Genomic DNA, 12,211 nt, shown 5'->3' with positions numbered 1-12,211 from the left:
ACGCAGGCATGGTAGCTGCTGTTGGCATATGCTCAGAACTTACCAAAATGCTGATGGAAATTACTGTCCAGTTCAAATCATTAAAACTAAAATTCCCATCAATCATGACAGGAAAATCCTTTGCATGCCGAAGGTGCCAGATTAAGTCACCAGTTGGGAAATGTCCTTGCCTCAGACCTCAGGAAGCGGCTGTCTGTTGGAATAGACAAGACTGCTCTAGATACACCAGTTGCACAATTTACTATCCAGCAGCTTCACATGCGTATTCTATAAATATGCAGCAGATGATACCTGCATATCGGGAAACGATGTAATGACTGCTAATTTGTTGAAGTGATTCATGCTGAAATTTCTGGGATCCCGTCTGTTGTACGTGAGGAGGTGAATGGAGTGGGAAAGAAATTCAGGATCAACCCCCAATCTGCAGGTGTTCCAGAAATGTAGACACCACAGCACGCCTAGCAACTGCTTTCTATATATAAACCACACACAACCCACACGTACATTTTGAAACCAAACAAAATAAAAATTCTGTGCGGTCTGTTGTGCTCTCATTTCTCTAACACAGTCGCTGGCCAGCCATCGCTACAATTAATTGCCATCATAATGTGTAATTCATGGATAATTCCAAATGAAGCTCTCTAGCTGGCAAATAAAAGAAAGGCACCCACTTGTCTCTACCCGTTTCAACCAAAGCAAAGTTTTATTTTTTAAATGGTGTTCTTAACTGTTATTACTTGAATAAAACACATACCCGTCTTATGCTGGTGAAAAACAATCAGCAAATTGTAATAATGTATAATTTCAGGATTGCTTTATGACTTCAATGCAAAGATGTCCTTGTGAAACTCTGGGCTTCCCCCACTGGGTTTTCCTTAGGGTCGCCAGGCAATCCACCCAGCCGTTTTACTTCCGGAAGCGCCGCATCGCCACGGCTGAGTGTTAAATCAGCGCGCCCGTGGCCACTTCAGCCCCGCCCCTAAAACCTCCCACCAATTGGGAGGGGGGACCTGGTAACCCTAGTTTACCTGTATGCATTATTTGTAGCCCAGCCTATCAATTAACAATGCTGATTTGTGGTACGGAATTGGTAGAAAAGGGGAAGAGACCTGCCTTCGATCTGTCTTTGACCTTTTCCGCATGCTGGAATTACTCCTGATTTTTTTTGAATGTCAATCCACGGGCATTGGAGTCGGTTTGGGCAGAGTTCTTCCACACATCTGCCCTCCCTGTGCATTTTTACAGTTGTGGAGTCAGCTTATTTTCTTCCTCACAGGGCTTAAATGATGAGGTTTTTTAAAGGAGGGTGCTGACATCATCGGTGTCATTAATGGTGGCATCACATCCCCCATTTTTAATGCCCCTAAAATAGCAATAGAATGCTGCAGTGCTGTCAGGATACTTTACGCAGCTCCTCTGAAACTCCAGCTTCCTTAAAAAAAAAAAAAAAAGTAAGTCTCTAGCCTCTTCTAGGGTTCCAACCTCCAGGTACTAAGCTAAAATAGACACCTCTGTGTAAAAATGTAGTTACTCCAAATCTCACACAGATCATCCATACAAAGTATAGCTAAATAACAGACTGTATTATACAATAACATTGACAAGCACATACAAAAAGTCCTATTTCTTAAGCATAAAGACACAAAGTCACAATATTCCAAGGTTTGCAAAATTCGCTATCCTAAAGTCCAACAAAAGTCCAACAGGTACCAATTCAAGGTTTTTTCTTCTTCTTTCAGGTGTGGATTCCAGGTAAGTATTACTCTGTCCAAAAGCAGGAGATCAAAAGTGAAGAGGAAGGCGGCACTTTTGATTTCCTGCTTTGGGACTGAGTCATACTTACCTGGAATCCACACCTGAAAGAAGAAGAAAACCTTGAATTGTTACCTGTTGGACTTTTTGTCTGTCTTTAGGATAGTGAATTTTGGAAACCTTGGAATATTGTAACTTTGTGTCTTTATGCTTAAGAAATAGGACTTTTTGTGTGTGCTTGTCAATGTTATTGTATAATACAGTCTGTTGTTTAGCTATACTTTGTATGGTTGATCTGTGTTAGATTTGGAGCAACCTCCAGGTACTAACTGGAGATCTCCTGCTAATTACAACTGATCTCCAGCCGATAGAGATCAGTTCCCCTTGAGAAAATGGCTGCTTTGGCAATTGGACTCTATGGCATTGAAGTCCCTCCCCTCCCCAAACCCTGCCCTCCTCAGGCTCCATTCCAAAAATCTCCAGGTATTTCCCAACCTGGAACTGGCAACACTAGCCTCTTCCCTCATGGAGAAATATAGAAAAAAGCATATCTCTGCTAGGGAAAGAAACAGAGACTTAATAAAGCTGGGAATTTAGAGAACCTGCTTAAACTATCACTATGACACTACGGCATTATATCAGGTATCCCATAACACTTTGATAGGACACAATGAAAGTGTACAGCTTTAAGCTTCGTGCACAAGGTCCAATCTATGTGTGGAGATTTGGAACAGAACCCGCCTCTGCAATCCCATTTCCAACCTCCATGTGTTGACTGGACCTTATTTGATGTTAGGGTACAACAACTCCATATGTTCCCACTGCATGTTCATCAAGAAATATAATTAGGATCTTACACCTAAACAGAGTAGTATTTCAGTCAGAACAAGCTAGCATGAAAAGACAGACCGACGTCCACCAAAGCCTTTTGTAGCATCTTGCCTAAATTTAGCCTTGAGATAGAAGAGTCAGAAACAAAAACCTGGCTTGGAATTTAGAGGGGCCAGGGCAGGGTGACACTCTAGGAGTCATCTAAAACTCTGTGATAAAACCACAGAGTTTTGAGTGAATCCTGAAGCATTATGCCTACACAAAGATGTCACTTCACGGATTGACCTAGAAGTGACATCATGCCATAGCTGTAATGCTGCCCCCCATGCCTATGGTGTCTCATTGCCTGCCAGGTGCCACTCACTGGCTGGCAACCCTACTGTTACTCCATGCTGGCCCCATGACTCCAGAAATCAACTTTCCCAGTGTTAGAAGGGACTGCAAGGGGGGAGTGGAAAGCAGAGAATATTCCTGTCATCACCTTCTGTTTACTGGATTCAACACATTGAGGGGATATCTGAATGCTGCATTGTGAAGGATCAGACCATGAATGCAGGCAGAAGAGAAAGAGTGTTAGAATACGGGCCTACATTGTCCATCACCAGCTGTACTAATTAACCCGTTGCCCCCTTAACTTGATGCAACTTACAGTCATTTTCTCATTTTCCTCCCTAAATCATGTTATTTCGGTATGCGCTGCATGCATTGCCAGCTGAAGAAATCAAGTAACATTGCCTATCATTTGATACTTAGCATTTATGAAAAGTGGACGCATCTTGGAGTATCTCCAGGCAGAGTCAAATCAAGCCCTGTCACTTGAGAAACCCTATGGGTTTCCTTTACCCTTGAATGCCTTTTCCTAGGCAACCATCACTCTACATCCTCTCCTCTGTATAAACACTCAGCCAGCTTCTGGCGCTGAACCACGTCTCCCCTTTGAAGAAGTTCACTGTTGACGACTCTTTCCAAAGACAAACTCCAAAGTCTTTAATCATACAACAGTGTCATTGAAATCAGCTGGAGTTTTTTTCACTCATGCAGTGCATTACTTGCTAACAAAGTTTCGGAGTTCAGAAGTGACAGCATATGTATTTCTTGGACTTTAGTGCTGATAATTCAGAAAGTCCTATTTCTGATGGAACTTGCCAGGAAAAGGGTTACTGGCACCACTGTGCAAAGAAAGACAGAGGTCATTTATGCATGGGAGTTTTACCTGAGGTTCGTTGCTTGCTGGGCCCACACTTGCCTGTTGGGAGCCTATGCACCAGCAGTCTCCAATCTCAAACCAGGAAATATTTGAATCCCAGCACCTTGAAATGCTGCTTCGTAAATGGCTATAGTGAGAGAAAAGTCCCTTCCCCCCAAACCCAATTGCCACATAAAAAAGCATTTTAAGAACATAAAACTAAAAACAGAGCAATCTGAAAAGAAGTGGGGGGAGAAATCCAAGCTTTGGTTGTAAAAAGCCTCTCTTCTGCTTAAAAAGGGCTCTGAGGAAGCAGGGAGCATTTGAATCCCTGCCTCTTTACATGCTGCTTTGTAATTGGCTGTGAACGAAACTAAGCTTGCATGTCTTGCACTTTGCCTTATGAATAGAGATTTCACCCGGGCTGAGCTCAGGAGAGAGGGAAGAATCGGATTAACAGAGTAACGGGAAGGTCTGGGATTTGTGAGGGCTGGCAGCGAGGTAATCTCGAATGGACGGAAAACTCATGCATAACTCCAAGGAACAACCGAGACAGATGGGGGGCAAATGTGAGTGAAAGTACTCATGTATAAACGACCAGAGAGAGAGAGAGAGAATACGGAACCATCCTAAGCAGGGATGCCCCCTTCTACGTCCACTGGGCTTAGAAGGGTCCTTAGGATGGCACTATGAATTCCCTAGCTGGTTTCTAAATGGCTTTGGGCCATATCAAACAGCTAGCACTATCATTGTGAAGACTTCTGAGAATGTGGGGAGCTACTGAAGGCTTGCAACCTAGCTGACAGTGCACAATGATATGGATTTATGTAGACCCATGTGGAATGCATTTGTCTACTGCAATGTGCACGATCTCAGCAGCCAAGGGACCCCACAATCACAAACATTGCTCTAGGCTTTATCCCTAGTTAATTGTTGTCTTTGTTCCCCTTACAGTGGATCAACTTGAGGATCTGACCAACCTTTTTTGTTGGTAGTGATGCCAATACTTCCCTAAGGCACTTTCAGTCTATATTTCTGTATTCTAGCCTCCCTGGATTCGTGTTCTAGCCTCCTTGGTTTTGTGTATCAGTCAACGATAAAGTGGTATATTTTGTCTTCACAGTCACAAACATTGCATTAGGTACACGTCAATACCGTTATGTGGAAGCATTGTTTCCATACAGTTCTAGCTTGGTCATGCTCTGCTGGAAGCCCACCCACCCCCATCCCCTCCATGTTTTTTTTTTTTTAACATGATCATGGCAATGGTCATTCTGTTCTACCATCATTTAACTCGCAATCTACCCACAGACGTCTGTCATGTAGTTAAATGAACTGCATACCCCACCAGATACACAACCAGAAGTTTGACAATTTGCTACCATACTCCAACAAGGGCATGTGATGTCTTTCCTACTCAAGAGAATGGGGTTGGGAGGAAGATCAATCAATCAAACAATCTTTATTAAAGACAGTCATAGACCAGCACAGCTCTTCACAACTTACCACTGAAACCCTTAGTATTATACTCTACCCACAGGTTTATACAAATAGTAAAAAAAAAGTTATTTGCACAATTGTTGCGAACTATCTATACTACCCATTAAAATTATTGGCATACCGATGTTCTCAGCAGCGTCTGATGGATTCTACAGGCCTCTGCAGAAAACTTTGCTGTTCCTGCTGTAACCTGTGGATTTTCATCTATTTTAGTATACTCCGGACCTGAATGGCTGGGATGCCAACTAAGCCAGGGGGAGATAAACTTAGAACGAACCTCTTGGTATAGTGGACAGTGTAGAACATGCTTCATTGTTTCAATTTCTTTCAAAGCACAGGAACATACCCTATCCTCCAAGGGAGCCTTTCTATATATCCCATCCAAAACCGCCGAGAGCATGGCATCTAGCAAGGGTATCTGGTATCTGAAGATCTCTAATTGGGAGAGGTAGGCGGCAGGAGAGGCTACATATCTGGACTGTTCTGCTGATAGAAAAGTCGGTGCCTTCTCTAGATCTTTTTGGCGCTCCGTATCCAGTACCCTTTGTTTTTTAACTTGTCTCACCTGATCAAACCCCATTTCCAGGGCCAATTGAGGGGGAAAGCCCATCTCAGCCAACTTGCCTTCGGCCACGTAGACTGATAATTATCTAGAAGAATCAAAGGGGTTAGGCCTTGAGGTTTTAGGTTTTACTTGAGCCAGAGATAGATAGAAGCAAGACATGCCTTAGCCTCTACTTTGATCTTGCCAGTCTCCAGGTGCAGAATAGCATTTGAAACACAGCAAGGAAGTTGGAGAGCTACTCTCAAGAGCTTCATTTGCACCCATTCCAATGGAGCAAAGTGAGAAGAAGGAGGCTCTATCATGGTTCCATAAAGAAGTTGGCCATTGTTTTAGCTTGAAATAATTTAAGATCAGCTGGGACATAGCGTCCACCCTTTGTTCATAAAAAAATAATTATAGTATGCGCAGATTTTTGACCAGCATCTGCTGTGTGCTGCCAATTAGCTTTCCTTGAACTGGGAGGAAGATCAAAGATAAGATAAGAAGGAGATAATTATGGTTTCCAGTTTGACAATCTGGTTGAGCAAGTGAAGAATGGTTTTGGGTGTGAAGGAAGAAAAGGGATTTGTATTGGTAGAAACTGTAAGAGGGATTACCCTGCCTATAGAATAATTTCATAACAGGTTGACCCTCAGCTAACTTCCAGCATTTAGGTTGCTATGTCATACATGTGGGAAGATACATTGTCAACATATTATATCATGACCAGTATGAAGTTTGCCTTTGCTATTGCTGAACTGTACAATTTTTAGCCTAATGTTTTAGCTTTGGTTTGTAATATTGGTGAGGATGATTCTCATTCTAGTGGAATCAGCTTCTTTATCGCTGACAAGAGGGATCGATACTTTCAGTCACCCCAGTTCATAGGTTTTGGAATAGCAAACCTGAGATATATACTTGTTAGGAAAAAATTGTTTTGCTAAAGCAAGAAAAAAGCTGATGTCATATATTAATCACAGATATGAATGCATAGTTGGTACAGTTGCAAAACCAAAACAATGTTTTCTTTTATATAAGGGGGAAAGGACCCTGCTTCTTATTTGCTTGGATGGCTGAAGAAAAAAAAAAAAACCTTTCCAACAACATAGCTACTTCCAGCTCATCACTAAAACAACCACCACAAGTTCTGGTTCTGTGTCACAACTACAGCCAGTCAAGATCACCCATGATTTCTCACCCCTTTTCCTTTTCCTCCTCTTTTATGCCTTGTGGGTCGCTCTCTCCTCTTCCCCCCCACTTTTCCCCAGGCCCACTTTCTCCTCCAGACCACAGCTCCTTCATTCCTAGGTTGGGACTCAACCCTAGCATTTCCATAACATAAGATAAATTCAGATAATTGCTGCCAGAGTTATCCGTCCCATGAAATATTTTAGATAATTAAATACAGATTAAGTTCTGCAATACAGTGGCGGAAAGGAACATAATTCAACAATTAATGTAGCCCACTGCTTCAATTGCTCATTCAGAGTAGAACTACTCACTGAGAAAAACACATTGGAAGAAACCCTGAAAATGGCCGCCAATGTCTCCTTCTCCTTCTCTAATGTTTAGTAACACTTATTCTATGTTCTGATGTCATCACACTGAGCAGTTACACTTGGATTGCCAGTTCTGGGTTAGGAAATACCTAGAGATTTGGCGAGTGGAGCCTGGTAAAGGTCTAATATGGGAAGGGGAAGGATTTCAGTGGGGTATACTGCCATATAGTCCACCTTCCAAAGCAGCCATTTTCTCCTGGGGAACTGATCTCTGTAACTTGGAGACCAGTTGTAAGCACTTGAGATCTCCAGCCACCACCTGGAGAATGGCAACCCTAACACATAAACACAACAACCTTTTGTGCATACACTGAGAGACATCAGCAAGTGAAAACCAGTTTCCATGCCCTTCCGAAATGGAGCGGCTCCAGAAAATCCACCATTTCTTTTCAGGTCTGATTTTCCCTGAACGCTGCATAATGTTCTTCTCATAGCGACCCTGAGAAATAGATCTTCACCCTTTTTCTTGTTTCCTCTTCCATTAAATACTCTACTCCAAGGATTAATAATCATTCATGGTTCTTAAGTGACAGCTGACAAAAATGGAAAATATTCTGTCTGCAGAGAAGAAAAAGAAAGAAAGGTGCTCCTTAGATAATTAGCCCCTGAGATGATAAAACTATTGTGCTGGTTCAGTTGTGTCTTTTAGGTGCATGATATCCAGTATGTATCGGACATGAGCATACATTTCCATTGTTACACTGCCTGAACCATGGATAGGTAGCTGCCTTGATGCGATCAAACAATCAAGCAGCATTATTCCTGTTCTGTGCCAATGAAATGAATCGAAGATGTTAGTAAACCCTACGTAGGAGCTTCTAATGCACCTTGGAACATTTATAGGACCCAGGATAGACAGTGTTGAATATCTTCTTTTGAGTCATCATTTTAAACGACTGTTGTTGCCTCCCCCCCCCCCACTACCAATATTATAGTTCAATGATAAGGATTGCAGCTATGGAGCGCATTAAATTAGAATCTCAAGAGATAACCTGATTTTTTCAAAAGTAGTGCCGAGTTTTCAAAAGTAAAGAAATGGCATGTCAGGAGTTTCCATTTGGGAGAAATGTATCTAAAAGCATCTGAAGTTAGGTTTTTCCAACAGCTAGGCCTGAAAATTAGTTTCCAAAGTTCATGTTTTCCATTTATTCTAATCCCTTTATCCCTTCAACTCGTCACTGAATTTAAAAGGCACAATTCAATATTTGGAAAAAAATCTCATAATCCTGTATAAACCAGAACCTCGGCCTACATGAAGCATTCTTGAAATATACAGAGTTTCCTTATTTCTTAAACTTTGGGGTGGGGGGATTTTTAGCACACCTATCCCCCCCCCTCAAAAACAACAACAACACAACATTTCAGTCTTGGCTAAATCTGTGCATATTCTGATAGCTTCAAAGAGAGGATAAAGAAAGTCTGAAGTTATTACATATTCAAGAGCTTAGGGACCCAAACAAAAGTCCTTGTTTTCTCATCAGTTATGTGGGCATAATTGAAACAAAGAGCTACGTTAATGTCATTCATAATTTAATGTACACACTTGGCCAACCTGCCTCTTTACTGCCCAAGAGAGGTGATGGTAGAGAATTATTCTAGATCTGTCTGAAAAGACTTTACCTATACTCCTAGGAAACATGACTACAGTACAGAGCATTGGTATATCTAGGGAGAAACTCTAAAGGCTATGGGGGTCACTGATATCATGTGCACTATGATGTCACTTCTAGGGGAAGCCAGAAGTGATGTCACATCACTCTAGGAATTGCTGGAAACTCTATGGTAAACCCATAGAGTTTCTGGCAGTTCTTAGAGTGATGTGACTCACTTAGGGTTGCCAACCTCCAGGCACTAGGTGGAAATCTCCTGCTATTACAACTGATCTCCAGCCGATAGAGATCAGTTCACCTGGTAAAATGGCCACTTTGGCAATTGGATTCTATGGCATTGAAGTCTCTCCCCTCCCCAAACCCTGCCCTCCTCAGGCTCTGCCCCAAAAATCTCCCGCCGGTGGTGAAGCGGGACCTGGCAACCCTAGACTCACTTCCAGGTTTTCTCTAGAAGTGATATAACATGTTATCAGTGGGAGGTCTCCAGCTGTGGCAATCCTAAATATACCCCTATTGAGCTCAAGTTTTTTGTAGGTGTTCTGAAGTCATGCTCATTGCCAGGCCCCAAATGCCACTGAGAAAAAAACCGTTAGCAAAGGACTAGAGTTTGCAAATTTTGATTTCAAAAATTCGGGCCTACTTCATGGGGCCAAGAGTCAGGACAGGCAGAGCTAGTGAAAAACCTGGCAATTGGTGTCAGGACCAGGGCAGAATTTGGCAGTTAGGGGTGGGGGGACGCTAGTGAGTGGAGTCTGGTGGTAAAACCTTGTGGGTTATGGCAGAGCCTGGTCAAATCTGGAGACTACTGGATTTCAGACCCCGGCACTAGTTACCTAGTAAATTGTTTACTGGTTTATCTCAGCCATGTGCAGGACAACTAGACAAGAATACAAAGGTGTGGCATGTCCTTCCATGCTCTGGATCTTAGGAGATGTAGCTTTTCTAGCCAGCTCCAGCTCTGATTCTACACACCAAATAGGTATTATGAAAAAAGTTTAAGTTTAAAAAGTTAAGTACATATATATTACCTTTGCTGTTACTTTGCCGTTCTGATGATATTGCTATACTTATTAGGAAGTGAAAACAATCATAACAAAATCTTCTTTTTTGTAATTTAGTATTTAATTACATGATCCCCATGGAGCAGAGTAGAAAGCTGCAATACTGCAGTCAAAGCTCTGCTCACAACCTGAGCTTGATTCCGACGGAAGTCAGTTTCAAGTAGCCTGCTCAAGGTTGACTCAGCCTTCCATCCTTCTGTGCATGCGATCGCCCCAGCCCCAGCCCCTAAAACCTCCCACTGATGGAGAGGGGGGCCCTGGCAACCCTAGTTGTCATCCTTAATGGGATGTTGCAACTTCCATTGTAATACAGGCCCGCTGAGGCTTGTGCCCTAAGTAATGTTTAGGGAATTTTAATTATATTTGACTGTTGCAGATGTTTATTAATGTGGATTTAAATTTAATGACTCATAAACTGAAATCATAAAATGGCAGAAGGGAAGGAAGGAAGGAAGGAAGGAAGGAAGGAAGGAAGGAAGGAAGGAAGGAAGGAAGGAAGGAAGGAAGGAAGGATCACACTAACAACTAGAAATAACTCCAGTACAACAAAGTGATCTAGCAAGAATTATCTACATGCAGAAAATATTCTGCATGGTTATTAGCAGAATCTTCACCATTCATGCCTGCAAAACACTTAAAAATGCAGCCCAGATCACACACAAAAGCCAACTTCTGTGCATAGGTCATTCTCACTAGTTCCGTTTATTGTATTTGATTCATTCCTGGTTGGATTGGAAAAAAGTCTGATCCAATATGTGATTCATTTCCCCTTGATCTGGAAAACACCCAAAGAATTCAGATAATCCAGAGCTGAGCTCAAAAGAAGAGCTGACTTCACAAGGCTAGAATGATTCACAGATATATGAGACATAGTAAATTCACGTAAACAGGAAACCATCACAGTACAAACAATCCATGATATTCTTTTCAAATGTCATCCACCTGATCATCTCCCTTGTAAACTTTGAAATACTGTTTCTTTCAATTCCCCTCCCCCACCCCCCAAATGGAACTTGCTTTAAAATGTGACGTCTGACAGAAGTCTTTAAAACATTTGTTTCTGCATGTAAATCCTTATATTACAGAGATGAGGATGAAGAAGAGTTGGTTTTTATATGCCAATTTTCTCTACCTTTTAAGGAGAATCAAACCATCTTACAATTTCTTTCCCTTCCTCTCCACAACAGATACCTTGTGAGGTAGGTGGTGCTGAGAGAGTTCAGAAAGAACTGAGAGTAGCACAAGGTCACCCAGCTGGCCTCATGTGGAAGAGTGGGGAAACCAAACCGGTTCACCAGAGTCCATCATTCATGTGGAGAAGTGGGGAATCAAACCCCGTTCTCCAGATTAGAGTCCATCACTCTTAACCACTTCACCATGCTGTTAAAAGTGACAGGTTAATTGCTGGGAATGCAAAGCCCATCCTGAAACAACAGCAAAATGTCCCCTGATTTCACAGTGTAAAGCATCCTACGGAAGAAACAGCTCATGATTCAAAATCATGTCTCCTTTCTCTATCATCTCAATAAACTAGTGCATTTCCAAGATAATACAGCATTATGTTTATGGTCATCCATCCCTGTGTGCACTTAGTCTAACACAGAGGTATCAAACTCAATTGTTACAAGGGCCAGATAGGTAGGATTGCCTACCTCCAGATACTAGCTGGAGATCTGCTGTGCTGTTACAACTGATCTCCAGCCAATAGAGATCAGTTCCCCCCGAGAAAATTGCGGCTTTGGCGATTGGACTCTATGGCATTGAAGTCCCTCCCCTCCCCAAATCCCACCCTCCGCAGGCTCCACCCCAAAAATCTCCCATCTGTGGTGAAGGGGGACCTTGCAACCCTACAGATATGACATAAAGGTCATTTGGTTGGACTGGGCCATGCCTTCCCAGCCCAGATTGAGAATGGAAGGGGGTGGCTGGCTCATGGGCCAGATAAGAGTTCTCAAGGGGCTACATCTGGCCTACTGGCCTTATTTGGCAACCCTGGTCTAACAGACACTGTACAAGTTAACGCCACACTCTGTTCTTCCAACTTTTAACTTGAAATATATCTACCCTAGTAACTGGCAGGGATGGTCAATTACCACTCAGTTTAGCTTATGCCCTCTTGATTATGGCCACTAGTTGTGTCCAAAGAAGTTTGGAGGTAACAGTTTGCA

Source organism: Euleptes europaea, chromosome 16 (assembly GCF_029931775.1).
Source record: "Euleptes europaea isolate rEulEur1 chromosome 16, rEulEur1.hap1, whole genome shotgun sequence".
NCBI lineage: Eukaryota > Metazoa > Chordata > Lepidosauria > Squamata > Sphaerodactylidae > Euleptes > Euleptes europaea.
The sequence above is the reverse complement of the archived record's forward strand: the minus strand, read 5'-3'. Positions refer to the sequence as shown.